The 24,377-nt window shown below is 56.1% G+C and overlaps 1 long non-coding RNA gene across 1 annotated transcript; it reads right to left on the reverse strand.

Moving 5' to 3' along the window:
- Positions 1 to 10,069: 10,069 nt before the first annotated feature.
- LOC146060208 (uncharacterized) lies at positions 10,070 to 22,917 on the reverse strand. Its single transcript, XR_014470394.1, has 6 exons — positions 22,228 to 22,917; positions 20,144 to 20,307; positions 17,878 to 18,041; positions 16,364 to 16,527; positions 14,421 to 14,584; positions 10,070 to 10,164 (listed from the first exon to the last, which is right to left on the reverse strand). It is a non-coding gene; the product is annotated as an uncharacterized LOC146060208 (long non-coding RNA).
- Between the last annotated feature and the right edge of the window lie 1,460 nt (positions 22,918 to 24,377).

Below are 24,377 nucleotides of genomic sequence, written 5' to 3' on the forward strand. Positions count from 1 at the left end.
GCCACACTGCAGCCCAGCACATGGAAGCATGTGCTGGATTGAGAAGAGCTGCTGCTGGCAGGTAATGGTGCCCCATTGGGCCCCTCCATCAGACTGGTAATTAGTACCCCCTGACTGCATGCAATAGCTATTGACCTGGTAATTGCCCACAGCATTGGAATTCCACCACTGGCAGCAGTGGCAAACGCAGGATTTTTAGAGGGGGGTTTCCAAACGTAGTCCAAAATCTCCCACTCTGCAAGGCATCGGAGTAAGTACAGGAGTCCGGGGGAGCGGTAACAGCCCTGAAAATTCGTATTTTCGGTACTTGTTTCCTAGCACGGCGCCAACGATTTTAATTGTATCCATCGGGTCCACAAAAATCGCGTCGCATGCAACCAAATCACATGCGATGTGATCGACCCGATTTTTACATTGGAACCAATGTAAAATGGTCCCTGATACCCGATTTTACATTGGGCCCAATGTAAAATGCCCCCCTAGACCCCAATTTTCATTGTATACCTACCCTGATGGGTCAAATGCCCCCCCATTGTTAACGCCACCCCACGATCAACGCCAACCCAAAGCGTGGCAAGCGCAGCAGTACGCGTCCTCCGACCTTTTCATACCCCCACTATCTACATTGGCGTGGAGTTGACTGTATCACCGAGCCTGTAGCGTGGTGAGCGCAGCGAGCCCTGGAAGGGGACGCCCATTACTCCACAGGTATTACGCGTCCCCTCGTGGGGCTCGCTGCGCTCGCCACGCTTCAGGCTCGGTGATACAGTCAACTCCACGCCAACGTAGATAGTGGGGGTATGAAAAGGTCGGAGGACGCGTACTGCTGCGCTTGCCACGCTTCGGGTTGGCGTTGATCGTGGGGTGGCGTTAACAATGGGGGGGCATTTGACCCATCAGGGTAGGTATACAATGAAAATTGGGGATATAAATGATATAAATGAATATTATATACCAACTATTGTTGTCACAATTTAATGGAGGGATGGGGAACCTTCGGGCCTCCAGCTTTTGTTGAACTACACATCCCAGAATGCTTTTGCTGCAGTTTTAACATGGCCAATAGCAAAACATGTAGCAGTGCATGCTGGGATGTGTAGTTCAGCAACAGATGGAGGGCCAAAGTCCCCCCCCCCGCCCTGCGTTTGCATAATCATTCATGAACTTCATTAAAAAATGTACTAAGCATTGAAAAGTGATAAAGTAGAGAGGTATAAACCTCCAACCAACCAGCTCCTAGCTTTAATTTTTCAAACACAGTCTGTAACATGGCATTTAAAAACTGATTGGCCATTACATTATCACTCTTCACGTTATCAAGCTTAGTACATCTGGCAGTGTGATGATGTCGGCTATTGTATATGACAAAAGAAACGAGCAAATGATTGATACATTTGTCTCGCAGCATTTGTTGCTAATAGAGATCTCAGTGCATTTGTGCATTCACTGTAGAGTATGGTATAAGTAAAACACCATTAACATTACAATGATGGCACCTATACAAATGTGTCAGTAACAAAATAAAATAAAAGCTAAGGTTTCATTGCTAATATATTTCACATCAGAATACCTATAACACCTATATATTATACACAGACATCATTGTCTATCATACATAGCACACAGACATAAACCTCATTGACCGCCATATATTGAACAGAAATCAGAACCCCCCCCCCCCACACCACTACTATTGTCGTCAAACATTGTCATTCACCACATTCTCCAGAGGCAGAAGATTCTTAAGGACAGAATTGTTGGTAATTCCTCATCTTTGCGGCCACAGCTTACGCCAGTTACATTAGCCGCTTTCAGAATAACATCATTGTCCCCTTGCAGGCTCTCTTCGCTCGCCACAACTTTACTAAAGGTAATGGATGGTTGCGTGGACACAGGAGGGTGGCGTGGACCCAGGGTGGTGCGGGTTACGATACATAAGTTCCGTAGTGTAAGCTGTGTCCCGCAAAGATGTATGTATGTATTTGTGTGTGTGTGTGTGTATATATATATATATATATATATATATATATATATATATATATATCTATTGGTAGAATAAGAACAGGCGCTCCATAGTGCGGGTAAAAGTTGACAATTTTATTGGTGAACAATAAAAGCACACAGAGTGGGGATAAGATCACGTACCAAGGGTGGCGGTATAGGGTACCGCAGACAAACCAGCATGAGAAAATGGTGCCCAGCACCTAGTGGTTTCTGGAGCCGATTCACAAGCGTACTCCTTTGTTCAAATGACGTCGCTAGGCCACGCCCCAACGCGTTTCGTCATCGACTTCGTCAGAGGGCTGGCCTAGCGACCTGTATTGCAGGACTGGTCCCGGTCCCTCCGCCGAACTGACAGCGTGTGGATGCTGATACCCTGTGCTGGCAAGCTGTTAACCCCTAACCTTCATGTATGTGAGCTTTTATTTTTTCAAGTAAAAATATTGAATTTATTGCTCATTGGTGCGCTCTTTCTCCTTACTTCTTTTGTATATATATATATATATATATATATATATATATATATATATATAATTAGGGATGGCCATCGCCCATCGATGATTTGAAATCATCGATGGTTCATGGCCGATGTCGAATACTTTTGCCATCGATGGGGGAGAACCAGATGGTTTCCCTCCATCAATGGAACAGCAAAACAATGTTTTGCTGTTTTTGTCAAAGCGCCTGGACACGATGTATAGCTCCGACACCCGCTAAGCCCTGCCCCCTATATTTTGATTGGCCCACAGGCCAATCAATCAAACATAATGGATGACCATTAATATGTAAAAATATCGATGGTCATCCATTGCATAATTTAGCACTATCGATGGCCAGTTGCAGAATTGCCATCGATGGCAATCCCTAATAAATATATATATATATATATATATATATATATATATATATATATATATTCCATAGACAAAAAACCTTAAGGTTTTACATGTCCCATTAAGGCTTCTAACACATGATCTGGCATTTCAGAAACCTGCTGTAACTCTTCCACTCAAACGCCAAAAAGCAATGAAATTCCGATCATTAAGGCTGGCGCCTTAATGGACGTGTTCCTTGCGCAGTACAGATATGGTACGCCATCACAGCCTGTGGGTAAGTGCAGATTCAGCACTCTCACAGAGTGAGATTGCTGTCACTCACACAATGGTGGAGCTGCTAATTCACAGATTTGTGTGCTCATTGGAATACACACATGCAGTCTATGCAACTGAAGGTCTGAGCAGTAAACAGAGCCGAGAGGATGGGGTAAAAGTGGTGTTGATTGGGGGAGGAGACAGTGTGGTGCAGTTGAGGAATAGAAATGCGTAGATGGTGGAAAGGCTAAGCAGCATTGATGGGAGACTAACAAATGCGGATGGGTGGAAAACAGTGGCACAGATTGGGGGAGGTAAGACAGAGTGATGCGATTGGGTGGGAAACAGTGAAGCAGTTGGAGAAAAGACAGTGGACCAGATAGGAGAGAGATAGCAGTATAGATGGAAGGAAACTGTGGCATGGATGAGAAGGGCAGAGCAGCATGGATGGAGGGGGTACAGAGTATCACTAATAGACTGGGATGCATTGGCACAGATAGAAAGAAAAAGAGTGGCATCGGTGTGGAAAGACAGGGCAGCGCAGATGGGGAAAGACACATTGGTGCAGATGAGGCAATACACACAGCAGTAGGTATCAGGGAAGACAGAACAGCATGAAGGCGTATAGGAGAAGAAAGTGTAGATGCACAGTAGTTGGGAGTATTATACTTTTTGCAATTATGAAAGATGTTTCTGGTAACTGCATGTGAATACTAAATGAAATGGATATATGTAGTGAGTGTGAAAGATGTTGGACCCTCAGTGGGATAGTTCTAGTAATAGTGTTTATTCTACCACCTGCCATCTTTGAAAACCCATGCAGTTCCTCTACCCTGTCTGGGGTATTGCTGTCTGCTGAAGTGTTTCTAGCACAGGTCTGGTTTGCAGTGCTGATATACAGACCACACTGTTCTCGAAGCACTACAGCAGACAGCTACACCCCAGGCAGGGAAGAGGCACTGCATAGGTTTTCAAAGATGGCAGGTGCTAGAATGAACACTATAGTAATTCAGTGGGCTAGACAGTTTTAGATGATTGCGGGTACTTACAGTATTAGGATGAGTGCGCCACATAACTGCTCAGACCTTCAGTTGCATAGACTGCATGTGTGTATTCCAATGAGCACACAAATCTGTGAATTAGCAGCTCCACCATTGTGTGAGTGACAGCAATCTCACTCTGTGAGAGTGCTGAATCTGCACTTACCCACAGGCTGTGATGGCGTACCATATCTGTACTGCGCAAGGAACACGTCCATTAAGGCGCCAGCCTTAATGATCGGAATTTCATTGCTTTTTGGCGTTTGAGTGGAAGAGTTACAGCAGGTTTCTGAAATGCCAGATCATGTGTTAGAAGCCTTAATGGGACATGTAAAACCTTAAGGTTTTTTGTCTATGGAATTTCACCGCTTTTTTTCAATTTATTTTTTTAATTCAGAAATGTAAAATTTTACTGTAAGAATAACAATTGGATTTTTAAAAATGTTTAATAATAACACTGGCAACGAACATTACCCCTGGCTACAAGCATTACAAACCCCTGGCAACGAGTATGACACCTGTCCCAGAGCATGAAAGCCCTGGCAATGGAGACACCCATACCATGAGACCCCTGGCGATAAGCATGACACCCAGTGTGTAGAAGGTTCACTGTAGGGCACTGAGGGGAACCGCAGACATGGGGGCACTGAGGGGGGACCGCGCACACATGGAGGCACAGTGCACACATGGGGACAGTGAGGGGGGACAGCGCACACATGGGGACAGTGTGTGGGGGGGAGCAATGCACACATGGGGACAATTAGGGGGGACAGCGCACACATGGGGATAATGAGAACAGTGTGACAGTGATGGACACCAGTATGAGCAGATGAAGCGCTAGGCCCTGGGTATATATGTCACCTTCCTCCTCTTGCTGCGGCTGCTCCGTCATTCTCCCAGGGCCCTGCTCCATCCTTCAGCTCCTTCTCAGAGACCTCCTGCCGTCTGAGTCCCGACACACTACACATTCACGGGTTTGTCCAGGTCTCCAGCTAAGGGGGATTCACTGTGGAGTCATGAGTAGAGAGAGAGCAGGTGTCCTCCGCGGTTCATGCATGAGTCATCAACAGCCGGGCTGCCCTCTGCTCTCGCCCGGCTGTTCCGAATCCTGACTCCTGGGGTTCCTGCAAGCGGCAGATTTTGATTCGGGGCACTGAGGGGGGCACAGCGCACAATGCACACATGGGGGGGACCATGGGGGGGCGGGGCACACACGTGGGGAGAGGGGGAGACAGGGCACACACATAGGGGTACTGAATATTACAATAGTGTTCATACGGAATGTTCCGCTAATAGATAATATAGCGTCATAAGTAGTAAAGATAGTACACTACTGAACTTACCCAGGCCCGCCCGACTGAGGTCAGATTCAAAAAGACGGGCAGGGAGAGAGACGGCAGTTACCTGAATAAGGGCTGAGAGCCCTGCCGCATATTGAATATAGTTGTAATAGCGGTAAATCAGTGGTAATAATATACTTGCAGAAATACTTGAAGTCTGTTTAATACTGTAAACTTATAAACGTGATGGGGAACATTGACATATGAATAGTGACACTTAAATACGCTATTCACTTACAAATAAACAGTTACTTGCCCCTGGAGACAATGGGTGACATTTAATAGAATGCGATTTTATTGCACTTTTTGAAATCGCACCATATCGGCGCAAATCACACTTTTAGAACTCGCATTTTTCCCTTTTTATCCGCATATTTAACTAAATGCGAATTCGTCGGGAAAAATTGGGATATGGTGCGATTTTAAGTCATGGAAATGTGCGCATTTTCAGTCATGAAAATGTGCGCATTTCAAAACATGCGATTTTTGGTATTAAAAAAACAACGGCGTGAGGTCCCCCCCTCCTGAGTGTAACCAGCCCCGGGCTCAAGGAGCCGGTCCTGGTTTCATAAAATCACGGGGCAAACCAAATAGGGGTCCCCTGGATTTCATAAAACCAGCACCAGGCTCAAGGGCCGGTCCTGGTTCCCAAAATACGGGGGACAAAATGAGTAGAGGTCCCCCGTATTTCAAGAACCAGCACCGGGCCCAACCAGCCAGCAGGGTAATGCCACAGCCGGGGGGGAAACTTTTTATACAAGTTCCCCCTGCCAAATCATTCATCCCCCTGACCGGTCAGCAGGGGTCCTGGGGAAGTGGGGACCCCCCAAAGCAGGGGTCCCCCCCTCCAGAATTTACCTGCCCATGCTAAAGCCCGCGGCTGTCCTCGATACCCCTGGGCTGTGGGCATCGAGCTAATATTTGGTGTAAAAAATAGAAAAACTATTGTGTATTGCTGTGGCACTATAAGTCCCAGCAAGCCTGCACCACATGCAGGGACTTAAGAGTCCCAGCATGCGGGGCAATAAAGGGCCCGCTGGGACTAGTAGTGCCCCAGCAGTACAAATAGTACTATTTACTATTACTATTTATAGTACTATGAGTGCTATACAATCTTTGCTATCTCTGTACTTTTTACATACAATCAGCTTTAGATTTGCACTATATAGTCCTTGCTGCCCTGTCTATCTGGATTTCGATATGTGCTCTCACGGGAGTGCGCATCAGTATTGCAAGGTAAAAAACCTGTGCGATCTGCATACAATCTCCATATGATTTTGACTATATAGTCAAAATCTCATGCTGGTTTGTCCCGTGTGTACACAGCATTAAACTCAGCTTGAAAACCTGCTGTGTTCTCAATACATAAAGGGTATCTACTGTGTCATTGAACATTGGTTATAAATAAAGTGCACTATTTGTATCCTCATTCAAATTACATAAAATCCAGTTTGGAAACCGGCTGTGCGTATAACATGTAAATGGATAATTACTGTGATATTAAACATCTATACCCATTTGCACAAAGTACTGCTTCCATATGACTTATATGCAGTAATTACTTAAATTAGAAGATAGCCCTATAGTACCCCTTCAGTTGTAATTCTGAACCGGGTGTAGGTACTAAGGAGGAAATACAATATTTCCACAATTACATGTAACATACAGACGAACTTACACATATAAAACCCACACAGAGAGTCTTGTTAAACCCAATAATAATTAGAGGAGAAGTCTTCAATACGAAGATTCCTTCAAATTGTGCTCAATGGCTTGCAATTATAGGTGAAAGTGTTAATTATTAATGACAGAAACACTTATTTTCAGCTACTTTGCTGAGTTCCTATATAACACTTAATTTTTGTGCTCCGGCTAGCAGGAGGCTGTCTAACGCGCACAGTATTTATATGGTTGTCCCCTTGATTTTTCTAGAGGGAGTGGTCTACAGTGATAAGGTCTATTACCATTGATCCCACTTGCTCAAGTGCAGTGGGTAACGGAAATAAGGTTTTAGTTTAGTAGGTAATACAATTTTACAACATAGTTATTTCTGCTTGGTACCCTGTGCAATAATTGCTTTTATGAGAAACCAAAAAGAGACAGATATTTGCGGGCTAACAGAGAGCCATCAGCAAGGTAATCCGCCTATCCTCCTACTCTCACCATCGTGTTTCAGAGGATAGTGGGATGGGGACTAGGCAGAGAAGCTTTCTGCTCAGAAAGTGACACAGGAAGTGATCAAGCCCTCAACGGGCGAAACGCGTCTTTCCACGCCACCACACAGAGAACTACCCAGAGGCAATCCGCTCCTGCTGACTGGAGCTTGTCTGACGCTGCCGCAGGTCACATATGGGACATTGATTCAAGACCGGGCACACAGCGCAAACGGACCAACCGGTCACCCTCACCTATCAGAGGGATCAGTATACATATCTGAGGTACGAGGGCACAGGAGCCCTACCCAGGGATAGCCTGCTCCAAGAACTGCAGCCCGCTTTACGCTACTCCAAATAGGACTATTAATGAATACCTGATGCTTGTTGCATCAAGCGGCACGGCTTTCCCCTTCTCTCCCTTCTCCCTGACAGCCGGATCTGTAGACCTGTCTGCCACGTATGGGACGTCGGGAGAATACAACACCAGATAAGTAACCGGGTGTTTAAACTATACTAAACATCCTATATCTAATAGACCCCGCTGGTGTGTATCATATGTAAATGTATACTACTCTACCTATTCATACCTTGAGCTGATATATAGCGCAGCCCACATTGCTTAATATACCTTAGCATCGACTTTATAACTCCTGTATGCTAATTGGATTATACAATATTAATTGAATAAATACTCACTATAGTTTAAGGCTATTAGAAATATTAAGGTTTTTTAATAACTCTGTTTAAACCTAACTGTGAAGCTGCTAACTGGTACTGCTATAAACTCTTCTCACTCTCGGGACCGGTAGTTCAAGTCCTGCTATGCGTAATAGTATCAGGATTGGTCCTACATGTTAAACGCAGAGCAGCAGAGAGTTTACTTTATCTTTCTTCCAAATTGACAGATATCCTATCAGATCTCTCATCCCTCATCCTCTTATCTAAGATGAGGTGACAGCAGAATCTATATAGGAACTAATATCCTGTCAATCTCTAACCTTGAACTTTTTCTCTGTACAAACCGGGTGGATACATTGTAACAGATTTCTCCTATGCACACAGCTAGTGTGTATCCAATGTATCAATCGCACGGCAGATCTCTGTCTATTTGTTGGTAAACTCATTTACACACAGAAACTGTGTCGTTTCTCTATTTATCTAAATTTTCTATTCATTCCTCTCTCACTTGGCTGGTATCTGGGCGACAGCACTGCAAGGTTATATAACATCAGTGTCGCCATACAGATATAGGCAAGCAGTAGAAGGAAATAAAACTGTCACTTTCTGAGCAGAAAGCTTCTCTGCCTAGTCCCCATCCCACTATCCTCTGAAACACGATGGTGAGAGTAGGAGGATAGGCAGATTACCTTGCTGATGGCTCTCTGTTAGCCCGCAAATATCTGTCTCTTTTTGGTTTCTCATAAAAGCAATTATTGCACAGGGTACCAAGCAGAAATAACTATGTTGTCAGGATCACCCTGACACTGCCCCCACCTCGGAGTTTCTCTCTGAAGAGTGGTACCACTATTCATACCATTTTCAAGCTTGCGTCACAACTTCTATTATACAACTTACCATTGATACTCAAATAGACATTCCTATCGATGTCTTTACAGATTACAGCTTGTAATCACACACAAAAAGAGTGCCCCAAAAAAAGAGAGTCTTTTTCTTCTCGCATTTCCAGATAACTCTTATTATTCTAGATCCAGGATTATCTAGTACATATCAATCAATGTTTCCCCAAATTATTACGTAACGGATATAAGCAATAATAACACACAAATACAACACGTGCGATTAAATTTTTTTTTTTTATTGTTTATGTGGTGAAAATTTCACCTAAACTGTCTTACTATAAATAAATTAAAAGGTATATTTCATCTTGTATTTATTTTCTGCAATATTTTCCTCTTATCAGTGCGCCAGCAAAAGAGACAATCCTTTTCCCCTCTTCTTCTATCATACACATGGGTGGAACAGGGCGCACACATGGGGGACAGCGAGGGGGGAGGCAGCGCACACATGGTCACAGGGGGGAGAGCGAAGAGGGAGGGAGCGTACACACGGGGGCAATGGGGGCGCAGCGTACACACGGGGGCACTGGGGGGACAGGGTACACATGGGGACAGTGGGGGGACACGGTACACACAGGGATAGTGGGGGGGAGAGGGTACACACAGAGACAGTGGGGGGACAGCATACACACAGGGATAGTGGGGTGGGGGACAGCGTACACACAGGGACAGTGGGGGGACGGATTCACCTGGTTGCAGCTGCAGTACAGGGGGGGGGCACAGGGTATATACAGGGACAGTGGGGGGGACAGGGTGTGCACAGGGATAGTGGTGTGGGGGACAGTGGGGGGGACAGGGTACACACAGGGATAGTGGGGATGGGGGACAGTAGGGGGACGGATTTACCTGGGTGCAGCTGCTCCTCTGATTGCCCGGGTGGCTTGTTTCTGTCTTCCGGGTGGCCGAGGCAACTCAAGGCTGGGGCTTCACCAGACTGTTAGGCATCGGGAGGACAGAGTCTGGGCAGGAAATATTATTATAATAACAACAACAACAACAACAAAGGGCTCAGCTTTAGGAGCTGTGGGTGGGCGGCCGGGGATGTAGGATGCCGTGGATAGGAGCTGCTGGCTGGCGGGCGGCCATGTCCCCTGGCTGGATGGTAGGGAATGTAGGATGCCAGGGGGGACAGCGTACACACGGAGGGGGGGGGGGCACTGGGAGCGTACACACATGGGGGGCAAACAGCATACACACGCGGGGCACTGGGGGGTGGCACAGCATACACACACGGGGGCACTGGGGGGACAGCGTACACACACGGGGGCACTGGTGGGGGACAGCGTACACACACGGGGGCACTGGTGGGGGACAGCGTACACACACGGGGGCACTGGTGGGGGACAGCGTACACACACGGGGGCACTGGTGGGGGACAGCGTACACACACGGGGGCACTGGTGGGGGACAGCGTACACACACGGGGGCACTGGTGGGGGACAGCGTACACACACGGGGGCACTGGTGGGGGACAGCGTACACACACGGGGGCACTGGTGGGGGACAGCGTACACACACGGGGGCACTGGTGGGGGACAGCGTACACACACGGGGGCACTGGTGGGGGACAGCGTACACACACGGGGGCACTGGTGGGGGACAGCGTACACACACGGGGGCACTGGTGGGGGACAGCGTACACACACGGGGGCACTGGTGGGGGACAGCGTACACACACGGGGGCACTGGTGGGGGACAGCGTACACACACGGGGGCACTGGTGGGGGACAGCGTACACACACGGGGGCACTGGTGGGGGACAGCGTACACACACGGGGGCACTGGTGGGGGACAGCGTACACACACGGGGGCACTGGTGGGGGACAGCGTACACACACGGGGGCACTGGTGGGGGACAGCGTACACACACGGGGGCACTGGTGGGGGACAGCGTACACACACGGGGGCACTGGTGGGGGACAGCGTACACACACGGGGGCACTGGTGGGGGACAGCGCACACACACGGGGGCACTGGTGGGGGACAGCGCACACACACGGGGGCACTGGTGGGGGACAGCGCACACACACGGGGGCACTGGTGGGGGACAGCGCACACACACGGGGGCACTGGTGGGGGACAGCGCACACACACGGGGGCACTGGTGGGGGACAGAGCACACACACGGGGGCACTGGTGGGGGACAGCGCACACACACGGGGGCACTGGTGGGGGACAGCGCACACACACGGGGGCACTGGTGGGGGACAGCGTACACACACGGGGGCACTGGTGGGGGACAGCGTACACACACGGGGGCACTGGTGGGGGACAGCGTACACACACGGGGGCACTGGTGGGGGACAGCGTACACACACGGGGGCACTGGTGGGGGACAGCGTACACACACGGGGGCACTGGTGGGGGACAGCGTACACACACGGGGGACAGCGTACACACACACGGGGGCACTGGTGGGGGACAGCGTACACACACGGGGGCACTGGTGGGGGACAGCGTACACACACGGGGGCACTGGTGGGGGACAGCGTACACACACGGGGGCACTGGTGGGGGACAGCGTACACACACGGGGGCACTGGTGGGGGACAGCGTACACACACGGGGGCACTGGTGGGGGACAGCGTACACACACGGGGGCACTGGTGGGGGACAGCGTAAACACACCGGGGCACTGGTGGGGGACAGCGTACACACACCGGGGCACTGGTGGGGGACAGCGTACACACACTGGGGCACGGACATCGTACACACGGGGGCACTGGGGGGGACGGACATCGTACACACATGGGGACACTGGGGGAAACGGACAGCGTACACACACGGGGACACTGGGGGAAACGGACAGCGTACACACACGGGGACACTGGGGGGGATGGACAGCGTACACACACGGAGACACTGGGGGGGACGGACAGCGTACACACGGGGGACGGACAGCGTACACACGGGGGGCGACAGCGTACACACGGGGGGCGACAGCGTACACACGGGGGGCGACAGCGTACACACGGGGGGCGACAGCGTACACACGGGGGGCGACAGCGTACACACGGGGGGCGACAGCGTACACATGGGGGGCGACAGCGTACACACAGGAGCACTGCGTCGGGGACAGCGTACACACACGGGGGGCATTGGGGCGGGGACAGCGTCCACACACGGGGGGCACTAGGACGGGGACGGCGTACACACACGGGGGCACTGGGGGGGAAGCTTACACACACGGGGGCACTGGGGGGTGCAGCATACACACACGGGGGCACTGGGGGTGCAGCATACACACACGAGGGCACTGGGGGGGGGGGCAGCGTACAAACGGGTATTATGTGCCGGAGGGGCAGTGTGGGGGTATTATGTGCAGGGGGGGCAGTGTGTACAGGAGTGAACAGCGTACACACAGGGGGGGGGGCACAGCGTACACACAGGGGCACTGGGGGGGGAGACAGTGTACACACGGGGGGCACCGGAGGGGGGGGGGAGAGACAGCGTATACACGTGGGGCACTGGGGGGGGAGCAGCGTACACAAGGAGGCACTTGGGGGGGGACAGGGTGCACGGGGGGGGGAACGTACACACGGAGGGCACAGCGTACACACGCAGGGCACAGCGTACACACGGGGTGCTCTGGGGAGGGACAGCGTACACACGGGGGGCACACCGTACACATGGGGGGACAGCGTATGCACGGGGGGCAGCGTACACACGGGGGGCAGCGTACACACGGGGGGCGACAGCGTACACACGGAGGGCACTGGGGGGACAGCGTACACACGGAGGGCACTGGGGTGGGCAGCGTACACACGGAGGGCACTGGGGGGGGGGGAAACAGCGTACACATGGGGGGCAAGGGGGGGGAGACAGCGTACACATGGAGGGCACGGGGACAGCGTACACACAGGGGGCACAGCGTGCACACGGGGGCACTGGTGAGGGACAGCGTACACACGGGGGGCCCAGCGTACACATGAGAGGCACTGGGGGGGGGGGCAGCGTACACACGGGGGGCACAGCATACACACGGGGGGAACTGGGGGGGACAGCGTACACACGGGGGCTGCAGCGTACACATGGGGGGCACTGGGGGGGACGCGTACACACAGGGGGCACAGCGCACACACGTGGGCACTGTGGAGTGACAGCGTACACACGGGGGGCACTGGGGGGGGCAGCATACACATGGGGGGCACTGGGGGGGGGACAGCATACACATGGGGGGCACTGGGGGGGGACAGCATACACACGGGGGCACTAGGGGGGGGAAACAGCGTACACACGGGGGGCAGCGTACACACAGGGGGCACTGGGGGGGACACAGTGTAAACACGGGGGTACTGGGGGGGCAGCGTACACACGGGGGCACTGGGGGGGACAATGCACAAACGGGGGGCACTGGGGGGGCAGCGAACACATGGGGGCACTGGGGGGGACAATGCACAAACGGGGGGCACTGGGGGGGCAGCGAACACACGGGGGGACAGGGTACACACGGGGGCACTGGTGAGGGACAGCGTACACACGGGGGGCCCAGCGTACACATGAGAGGCACTGGGGGGGCAGCGTACACACGGGGGGCACTGGGGGGGACAGCGTACACACGGGGGCTGCAGCGTACACATGGGGGGCACTGGGGGGGGCGCGTACACACGGGGGGCACAGCGCACACACGTGGGCACTGTGGAGTGACAGCGAACACACGGGGGGCACTGGGGGGGGACAGCATACACACGGGGGGGCACTGGGGGGGACAGCATACACACGGGGGGCACTGGGGGGGGGGGGGAACAGCGTACACACGGGGGGCAGCGTACACACAGGGGGCACTGGGGGGGACACAGTGTAAACACGGGGGTACTGGGGGGCAGCGTACACACGGGGGCACTGGGGGGACAATGCACAAACGGGGGGCACTGGGGGGGCAGCGAACACACGGGGGCACTGGGGGGACAGGGTACACACGGGTATAGTGGGGTGGGGGACAGGGTACACACAGGGACAGTGGGGGGAAGGATTTACCTGGGTGCAGCTGCAGTACAGGGGGGGCAGTGTACACATGGGGGGGGCAGCGTACACACGGCGGACAATGGGGGGGACAGCGTACACACGGCGGGCACTGGGGGGAGGACAGCGTACATACAGGACAGTGGGGGGACAGGGTATGCACATGGATAGTGGTGTGAGGGACAGGGTACATACAGGGATAGTGGGGATGGGGGACATGGTACACACAGGGACAGTGGAGGGACGAATTTACCTGGGTGCAGCTGCTCCTCTGATGGCCCGGGTGGCTGCTTTCTGTCTTCCGGGTGGCGGAGGCAACTTAAGGCTGGGGCTTCAACAGACTGTTAGGCCGCAGGCTGTGGAAGCGCCTGAACCTGGTCCCGACGAGTCCCGGCGGCAGCATGGGGAGGACAGAGTCTGGGCAGGAGATATAATAATAATAATAATGACAACAACAATAATAATAAAGGGCTTAGCTTTAGGAGCTGTGGGCGGGCGGCCAGGGATGTAGGATGCCGGGGATAGGAGCTGCTGGCTGGCGGACGGCCATGTCCCCTGGCTGGATGGTAGGGAATGTAGGATAGCAGGGGGGACAGCGTACACACGGAGGGGGGGGGCACTGGGAGCGTACACACATGGGGGGCAAACAGCGTAAAAACGCGGGGCACTGGGGGGGGGCACAGCGTACACACACACAGGGGCACTGGGGGGACAGCGTACACACGGGGTGCTCTGGGGAGGGACAGCGTACACACGGGGGGCACACCGTACACATGGGGGGAAAGCGTACACACGGGGGGGCGACAGCGTACACACGGGGGGCGACAGCGTACACACGGGGGGCGACAGCGTACACACGGGGGGCGACAGCGTACACACGGGGGGCGACAGCGTACACACGGGGGGCGACAGCGTACACACGGGGGGCGACAGCGTACACACGGGGGGCGACAGCGTACACACGGGGGGCGACAGCGTACACACGGGGGGCGACAGCGTACACACGGGGGGCGACAGCGTACACACGGGGGGCGACAGCGTACACACGGGGGGCGACAGCGTACACACGGGGGGCGACAGCGTACACACGGGGGGGCGACAGCGTACACACGGGGGGGCGACAGCGTACACACGGGGGGCGACAGCGTACACACGGGGGGCGACAGCGTACACACGGGGGGGCGACAGCGTACACACGGGGGGCACTGGGGGGGCAGCGTACACACGGGGGGCACTGGGGGGGCAGCGTACACACGGAGGGCACTGGGGGGGCAGCGTACACACGGAGGGCACTGGGGTGGGCAGCGTACACACGGAGGGCACTGGGGGGGAGGGAAACAGCGTACACATGGGGGGGCAAGGGGGGGGAGACAGCGTACACACGGAGGGCACGGGGACAGCGTACACACAGGGGGCACAGCGTGCACACGGGGGCACTGGTGAGGGACAGCGTACACACGGGGGGCCCAGCGTACACATGAGAGGCACTGGGGGGGGGGCAGCGTACACACGGGGGGCACTGGGGGTCACAGCGTACACACGGGGGCTGCAGCGTACACATGGGGGGCACTGGGGGGGAAGCGTACACACGGGGGGCACAGCGCACACACGTGGGCACTGTGGAGTGACAGCGTACACACGGGGGGCACTGGGGGGGGACAGCATACACACGGGGGGCACTGGGGGGGACAGCATACACACGGGGGGCACTGGGGGGGGGGGAAACAGCGTACACACGGGGGGCAGCGTACACACAGGGGGCACTGGGGGGGACACAGTGTAAACACGGGGGTACTGGGGGGGCAGCGTACACACGGGGGCACTGGGGGGACAATGCACAAACGGGGGGCACTGGGGGGGCAGCGAACACACGGGGGCACTGGGGGGACAGGGTACACACGGGTATAGTGGGGTGGGGGACAGGGTACACACAGGGACAGTGGGGGGAAGGATTTACCTGGGTGCAGCTGCAGTACAGGGGGGGCAGTGTACACATGGGGGGGGGCAGCGTACACACGGCGGACAATGGGGGGGACAGCGTACACACGGCGGACAATGGGGGGAGGACAGCGTACATACAGGACAGTGGGGGGACAGGGTATGCACATGGATAGTGGTGTGAGGGACAGGGTACACACAGGGATAGTGGGGATGGGGGACATGGTACACACAGGGACAGTGGAGGGACGAATTTACCTGGGTGCAGCTGCTCCTCTGATGGCCCGGGTGGCTGCTTTCTGTCTTCCGGGTGGCGGAGGTAACTTAAGGCTGGGGCTTCACCAGACTGTTAGGCCGCAGGCTGTGGAAGCGCCTGAACCTGGTCCCGACGAGTCCCGGCGGCAGCATGGGGAGGACAGAGTCTGGGCAGGAGATATAATAATAATAATAATAATAATAATAATAATGACAACAACAATAATAAAGGGCTTAGCTTTAGGAGCTGTGGGCGGGCGGCCAGGGATGCAGCATGCCGGGGATAGGAGCTGCTGGCTGGCGGGCGGCCATGTCCCCTGGCTGGATGGTAGGGAATGTAGGATAGCAGGGGGGACAGCGTACACACGGGGGGGGGGGCACTGGGAGCGTACACACATGGGGGGCAAACAGCGTAAAAACGCGGGGCACTGGGGGGGGGGCACAGCGTACACACACACAGGGGCACTGGGGGGACAGCGTACACACACGGGGGGCACAGCGTACACACGCAGGGCTCTGGGGAGGGACAGCGTACACACGGGGGGCACACCGTACACATGGGGGGACAGCTTATGCACGGGGGGCAGCGTACACACGGAGGGCACTGGGGTGGGCAGCGTACACACGGAGGGCACTGGGGGGGGGAAACAGCGTACACATGGGGGGGAGACAGCGTACACACGGAGGGCACGTTGACAGCGTACACACAGGGGGCACAGCGTGCACATGGGGGCACTGGTGAGGGACAGCGTACACACGGGGGGCCCAGCGTACACATGAGAGGCACTGGGGGGGGCAGCGTACACACGGGGGGCACAGCATACACACGGGGGGCACTGGGGGGGACAGCGTACACACGGGGGCTGCAGCGTACACATGGGGGGCACTGTGGAGTGACAGCGTACATACGGGGGGCACTGGGGGGGGCAGCATACACATGGGGGGCACTGGGGGGGGGACAGCATACACACGGGGGGCACTGGGGGGGGACAGCATACACACGGGGGGCACTGGGGGGGGACAGCATACACACGGGGGGCACGGGGGGGGGAAACAGCGTACACACGGGGGGCAGCGTACACACAGGGGGCACTGGGGGGGGACACAGTGTAAACACGGGGGTACTGGGGGGGCAGCGTACACACGGGGGCACTGGGGGGGACAATGCACAAACGGGGGGCACTGGGGGGGCAGCGAACACACGGGGGCACAGGGTACACACGGGTATAGTGGGGTGGGGGACAGGGTACACACAGGGACAGTGGGGGGAAGGATTTACCTGGGTGCAGCTGCAGTACAGGGGGGGCAGTGTACACATGGGGGGGGCAGCGTACACACGGCGGACAATGGGGGGGACAGCGTACACACGGCGGGCACTGGGGGGAGGACAGCGTACATACAGGACAGTGGGGGGACAGGGTATGCACATGGATAGTGGTGTGAGGGACAGGGTACACACAGGGATAGTGGGGATGGGGGACATGCTACACACAGGGATAGTGGAGGGACGAATTTACCTGGGTGCAGCTGCTCCTCTGATGGCCCGGGTGGCTGCTTTCTGTCTTCCGGGTGGCGGAGGCAACTTAAGGCTGGGGCTTCACCAGACTGTTAGGCCGCAGGCTGTGGAAGCGCCTGAACCTGGTCCCGACGAGTCCCGGCGGCAGCATGGGGAGGACAGAGTCTGGGCAGGAGATATAATAATAATAATAATGACAACAACAATAATAATAAAGGGCTTAGCTTTAGGAGCTGTGGGCGGGCGGCCAGGGATGTAGCATGCCGGGGATAGGAGCTGCTGGCTGGCGGGCGGCCATGTCCCCTGGCTGGATGGTAGGGAATGTAGGATAGCAGGGGGGACAGCGTACACACGGGGGGGGGGGCACTGGGAGCTTACACACATGGGGGGCAAACAGCGTAAAAACGCGGGGCACTGGGGGGGGGGGCACAGCGTACACACACAGGGGCACTGGAGGGACAGCGTACACACACAGGGGGCACTGGGGGGGGAGCGTACACACATGGGGGCAAACAGCGCACACACACGGGAGCACTGGGGGGGCACAGCACACACACACGGGGGCACTGGGGGGGACAGCGTACACACACGGGGCACTGGTGGGGGACAGCGTACACACACGGGGGCACTGGTGGGGGACAGTGCACACAGCACACGGGGGCACAGCGCACACACACGGGAGCACTGGGGGGGGGGGGGACAGCGTACACACATGGGGGGACAGCGTACACACACGGGGGCACTGGTGGGGAAAGCGTACACACACGGGGGCACTGGTGGGGGACAGCGTACACACACGGGGACACTGGGGGGGCGACGGCCTACACACGGGGGCGACAGCGTACACACGGGGGGTGACAGCGTACACACGGGGGGCGACAGCGTACACACGGAGGACACGGGGTCAGCGTACACACGGAGGGCACTGGGGTGGGCAGCGTACACACGGAGGGCACTGGGGTGGGCAACAATAATAAAGGGCTTAGCTTTAGGAGCTGTGGGCGGGCGGCCAGGGATGCAGCATGCCGGGGATAGGAGCTGCTGGCTGGCGGGCGGCCATGTCCCCTGGCTGGATGGTAGGGAATGTAGGATAGCAGGGGGGACAGCGTACACACGGGGGGGGGGGGCACTGGGAGCGTACACACATGGGGGGCAAACAGCGTAAAAACGCGGGGCACTGGGGGGGGGCACAGCGTACACACACACAGGGGCACTGGGGGGAAAGCGTACACACACGGGGGGCACAGCGTACACACGCAGGGCTCTGGGGAGGGACAGCGTACACACAGGGGGCACACCGTACACATGGGGGGACAGCTTATGCACGGGGGGCAGCGTACACACGGAGGGCACTGGGGTGGGCAGCGTACACACGGAGGGCACTGGGGGGGGGAAACAGCGTACACATGGGGGGGAGACAGCGTACACACGGAGGGCACGTTGACAGCGTACACACAGGGGGCACAGCGTGCACATGGGGGCACTGGTGAGGGACAGCGTACACACGGGGGGCCCAGCGTACACATGAGAGGCACTGGGGGGGGCAGCGTACACACGGGGGGCACAGCATACACACGGGGGGGGCACTGGGGGGGACAGCGTACACACGGGGGCTGCAGCGTACACATGGGGGGCACTGTGGAGTGACAGCGTACACACGGGGGGCACTGGGGGGGGCAGCATACACATGGGGGGCACTGGGGGGGGGACAGCATACACACGGGGGGCACTGGGGGGGGACAGCATACACACGGGGGGCACTGGGGGGGGACAGCATACACACGGGGGGCACGGGGGGGGGAAACAGCGTACACACGGGGGGCAGCGTACACACAGGGGGCACTGGGGGGGACACAGTGTAAACACGGGGGTACTGGGGGGGCAGCGTACACACGGGGGCACTGGGGGGGACAATGCACAAACGGGGGGCACTGGGGGGGCAGCGAACACACGGGGGCACAGGGTACACACGGGTATAGTGGGGTGGGGGACAGGGTACACACAGGGACAGTGGGGGGAAGGATTTACCTGGGTGCAGCTGCAGTACAGGGGGGGCAGTGTACACATGGGGGGGGGCAGCGTACACACGGCGGACAATGGGGGGGACAGCGTACACACGGCGGGCACTGGGGGGAGGACAGCGTACATACAGGACAGTGGGGGGACAGGGTATGCACATGGATAGTGGTGTGAGGGACAGGGTACACACAGGGATAGTGGGGATGGGGGACATGCTACACACAGGGATAGTGGAGGGACGAATTTACCTGGGTGCAGCTGCTCCTCTGATGGCCCGGGTGGCTGCTTTCTGTCTTCCGGGTGGCGGAGGCAACTTAAGGCTGGGGCTTCACCAGACTGTTAGGCCGCAGGCTGTGGAAGCGCCTGAACCTGGTCCCGACGAGTCCCGGCGGCAGCATGGGGAGGACAGAGTCTGGGCAGGAGATATAATAATAATAATAATGACAACAACAATAATAATAAAGGGCTTAGCTTTAGGAGCTGTGGGCGGGCGGCCAGGGATGTAGCATGCCGGGGATAGGAGCTGCTGGCTGGCGGGCGGCCATGTCCCCTGGCTGGATGGTAGGGAATGTAGGATAGCAGGGGGGACAGCGTACACACGGGGGGGGGGCACTGGGAGCTTACACACATGGGGGGCAAACAGCGTAAAAACGCGGGGCACTGGGGGGGGGGCACAGCGTACACACACAGGGGCACTGGGGGGACAGCGTACACACACAGGGGGCACTGGGGGGGGAGCGTACACACATGGGGGGCAAACAGCGCACACACACGGGAGCACTGGGGGGGCACAGCACACACACACGGGGGCACTGGGGGGGACAGCGTACACACACGGGGCACTGGTGGGGGACAGCGTACACACACGGGGGCACTGGTGGGGGACAGTGCACACAGCACACGGGGGCACAGCGCACACACACGGGAGCACTGGGGGGGGGGGGACAGCGTACACACATGGGGGGACAGCGTACACACACGGGGGCACTGGTGGGGAAAGCGTACACACACGGGGGCACTGGTGGGGGACAGCGTACACACACGGGGACACTGGGGGGGCGACGGCCTACACACGGGGGCGACAGCGTACACACGGGGGGTGACAGCGTACACACGGGGGGCGACAGCGTACACACGGAGGACACGGGGGGCAGCGTACACACGGAGGGCACTGGGGTGGGCAGCGTACACACGGAGGGCACTGGGGTGGGCAGCGTACACACGGAGGGCACTGGGGTGGGCAGCGTACACACGGAGGGCACTGGGGGTGGGCAGCGTACACACGGAGGGCACTGGGGTGGGGCAGCGTCACACACGGGGCACTGGGATGGGCAGCGTACACACGGAGGGCACTGGGGGGGTGAAACAGCGTACACACGGGGGGCAAGGGGGGGGACAGCGTACACACGGAGGGCACGGGGACAGCGTACACACAGGGGGCACAGCGTGCACACGGGGGCACTGGTGAGGGACAGCGTACACACCGGGGGCCCAGCGTACACATGAGAGGCACGGGGGGTGACAGCGGGGGGCGACAGCGTACACACGGGGGCACTGGGTCGGAGACAGCGCACACACACGGGGGGCACTGGGGCGGGGACAGCGTACACACACAGGGGGCACTGGGGCGGGGACGGCGTACACACACGGGGGGCACTAGGGCGGGGACGGCGTACACACACGGGGGGCACTGGGGGGGGCAGCGTACACACACACGGGGGGCACTGGAGGGGCACTGGGGGGGCAGCGTACACACACACGGGGGGCACTGGGGGGGCAGCGTACACACACGGGGGGAACTGGGGGGGAAGCGTACACACACGGGGGGCACGGGGGGGGGAAGCTTACACACAGGGGCACTGGGGGGTGCAGCATACACACACAGGGCACTGGGGGGGGGGGGGGGCAGCGTACAAACGGTATTATGTGCCGGGGGGGCAGTTTGGGGGTATTATGTGCAGGGGGGGGGGGGCAGTGTGTACAGGAGTGAACAGTGGAGTGAACAGAGCTCTAAGTGCAGGGGGGGCAGGTTGTGCAGTGTGGGGGTATTATGTGTAGGGGACAGTATGGGCAGTGTTGGGGCAGTATGTGCAATAGGGACAGTGTGGGGGTATTATTTGCAGTGGGAGGGACAGTGTGGGAGCATTATGTGCAGGGGGGGCAGTGTGGGGGCATTATGTGCAGGTGGGCAGTGTTGGAGCATTATGTGCAGGGGGGGGGCATTATGTGCAGGGGGGCAGTTTGGGGGAATTATGTGCAGGGGGGGCAGTGTGTGTGCAGGAGTGAACAGTGTGTGGGCGAGGGGAAGGTGTGCCGCTGGGTGTATGTGTACCTTATACTCGGGAGCACCACACACAGTCTACAACATGCTCCTGTCCTGCTTGCAGTAGTAAACGAAGAATGGAAGGAACTCAGTTTACTCCTCCCATTGATGACAGCTGGTCACGTGGGTGTGATGTCATCAGATGTCCTCCTTTCACTAGCCATCTCTACTCCTAAAATGCAGCATCTACCCTGCTGGAGAGGAGACAGCAGCAGCTGCTGGCTTGTTAATACTAAAATATACTCTGCCTGCGAGTGTTCTCTGTATATACACTCTCAGTCTCTCCCTGTCCTGTCAGCCTGAGAGCAGCAGCATGATTTTTGCTGCAGGGTGACTGGACACGTAGAGTGTACATACAGAGGACCCTTGCAGACAGTATATTCTACTATTAACAAGCCAGCAGCCGCTCACATTGTGTACCTTGCATTAAGCCAGCAGCCGCTGCTGCATCCTTCCCCCTTTGACCACGAGCTCACCCGCCCCCATTGTATATTATATTGTAGAAACAAGTGTGCAGCAGCTGCTGCCTTCAGTAACACACCCGCCCGCTCCCCCACCACTGTGCAGCCGAGCTTGGACGTGTAGAGTGTGCAGGAGCTGGCAGAGAGACTCCGTGTCTCTGCCGCACTGGGGATCTTCTGTGCAGCCGAGCTTGGACGTGTAGAGTGTGCAGGAGCTGGCAGAGAGACTCCGTGTCTCTGCCGCGCTGGGGAAGATCCGGAGTCTCTCTGCCAGGCCAGCTCCTGCACAATCTACACGTCCAAGCTCGGCTGCACAGACTATCCATAGTAGCGCTACATACAGTAGTCTTTACGTGAGTAAGTGGTGGGGGAGAGGGCGGGTGTGTTACTGGAGGCAGCAGCAGCTGCTGCACACTTCTTTCTACAATATTATATACTGTAAGTGTCAGCAATGGTGGCGGGTGAGCTCGTGGTCAAAGGGGGAAGGATGCAGCAGCGGCTACTGCACACTTGTTTCTACAATACATACTGTTAACAATGGTGGCGTGCATCTTCGTGCAGGCTGCCCAGGCGCTCCCCATGCAGCGGGGAGGAGAGGGAACAGGGCAGCCAGAGCAGGAGGGATGACACCTGGCTGGGGCAGCGGAGCCGCATCGCAAGCTCCCACCAGCCGGGCACAGAGACTCATCTGTTTTGAATTTCCCGGCAGTGCAGTGAATAAATTAAATGACGTCAGCTTAGTTACAGCCACCTGACACAGCGGTAGCACGGACCTTAAACACTGTAATTAAAGCAATGTCAGGGCTAATAAGCACTCAGTACCCATCCCCATCCCCACACCCACCCACATTTATAACATAAACACTGCTAATTCCACTTACAGACGAGAATTTCAGTTTGCGAGCAGGAGTCGGCCATCTTAATACACCAAAGTGAAGCCACTCTCTGTACTCCCCCAGCTGATGACTTGTGCGGCTGCGCAACAAGTTGAGCTCTCCTATGTTTATAATGGGGCATGTTTCACTAAATTATAAAAAAACTGCATCTATCTGAAAATCCTCAACCCCAAAAGGCACTCCACTGGGACAATATCTACCTAATAAAACAAATCCTAAGTCTCAATTGTTCCTCTACCCCGAGTTATGCCTTCCCAAAAAAAACCTCATAGACTAACATGGGTGACAAGTTGTCATTTCGCGAGTGTCAGAAAAAAACTGACAGTTGGAAGTTTAGATCGCTCCCAATTGGTCATTTTTTTATATTTCGCCCTGAAATTTGGCACGCAGCACCGCTTGACGATTCTACGCGTACATGCCAAATTTCAGCTCAGTACGCCCAGTCACTTTTGAGGTGCAGTCCCTCAAACGCCATGCCCCCATCCGAAAAGTTCCCTATGGGAAAAATCCGTTCGTTGGATTCAGCCTTAATATAAGGGCACTACCGTGCCCTTATAATATAGATAGATAGATAGATAGATAGATACAGTAGATATGTGTAGAAATATAGATAGATATTTTTGCTCCTCAGGAATGGTAGCTGTCACAACAGTGGAGAGATGGCAGAGGCAATGACAGATTTAAAAACTGGTTCCCCATGCACAAAAACCACCCTGCCCTTGGTGTGGTGACCCCTGAGCACTAATCTGTCACTTTTCACTGATTTCCCAAATGTGTTACTGTGTAATATCAGTGGGAAGAT

This window comes from Crinia signifera, chromosome 2 (assembly GCF_055691185.1).
Source record: "Crinia signifera chromosome 2, ASM5569118v1, whole genome shotgun sequence".
NCBI classification, from domain to species: Eukaryota; Metazoa; Chordata; class Amphibia; order Anura; family Myobatrachidae; genus Crinia; species Crinia signifera.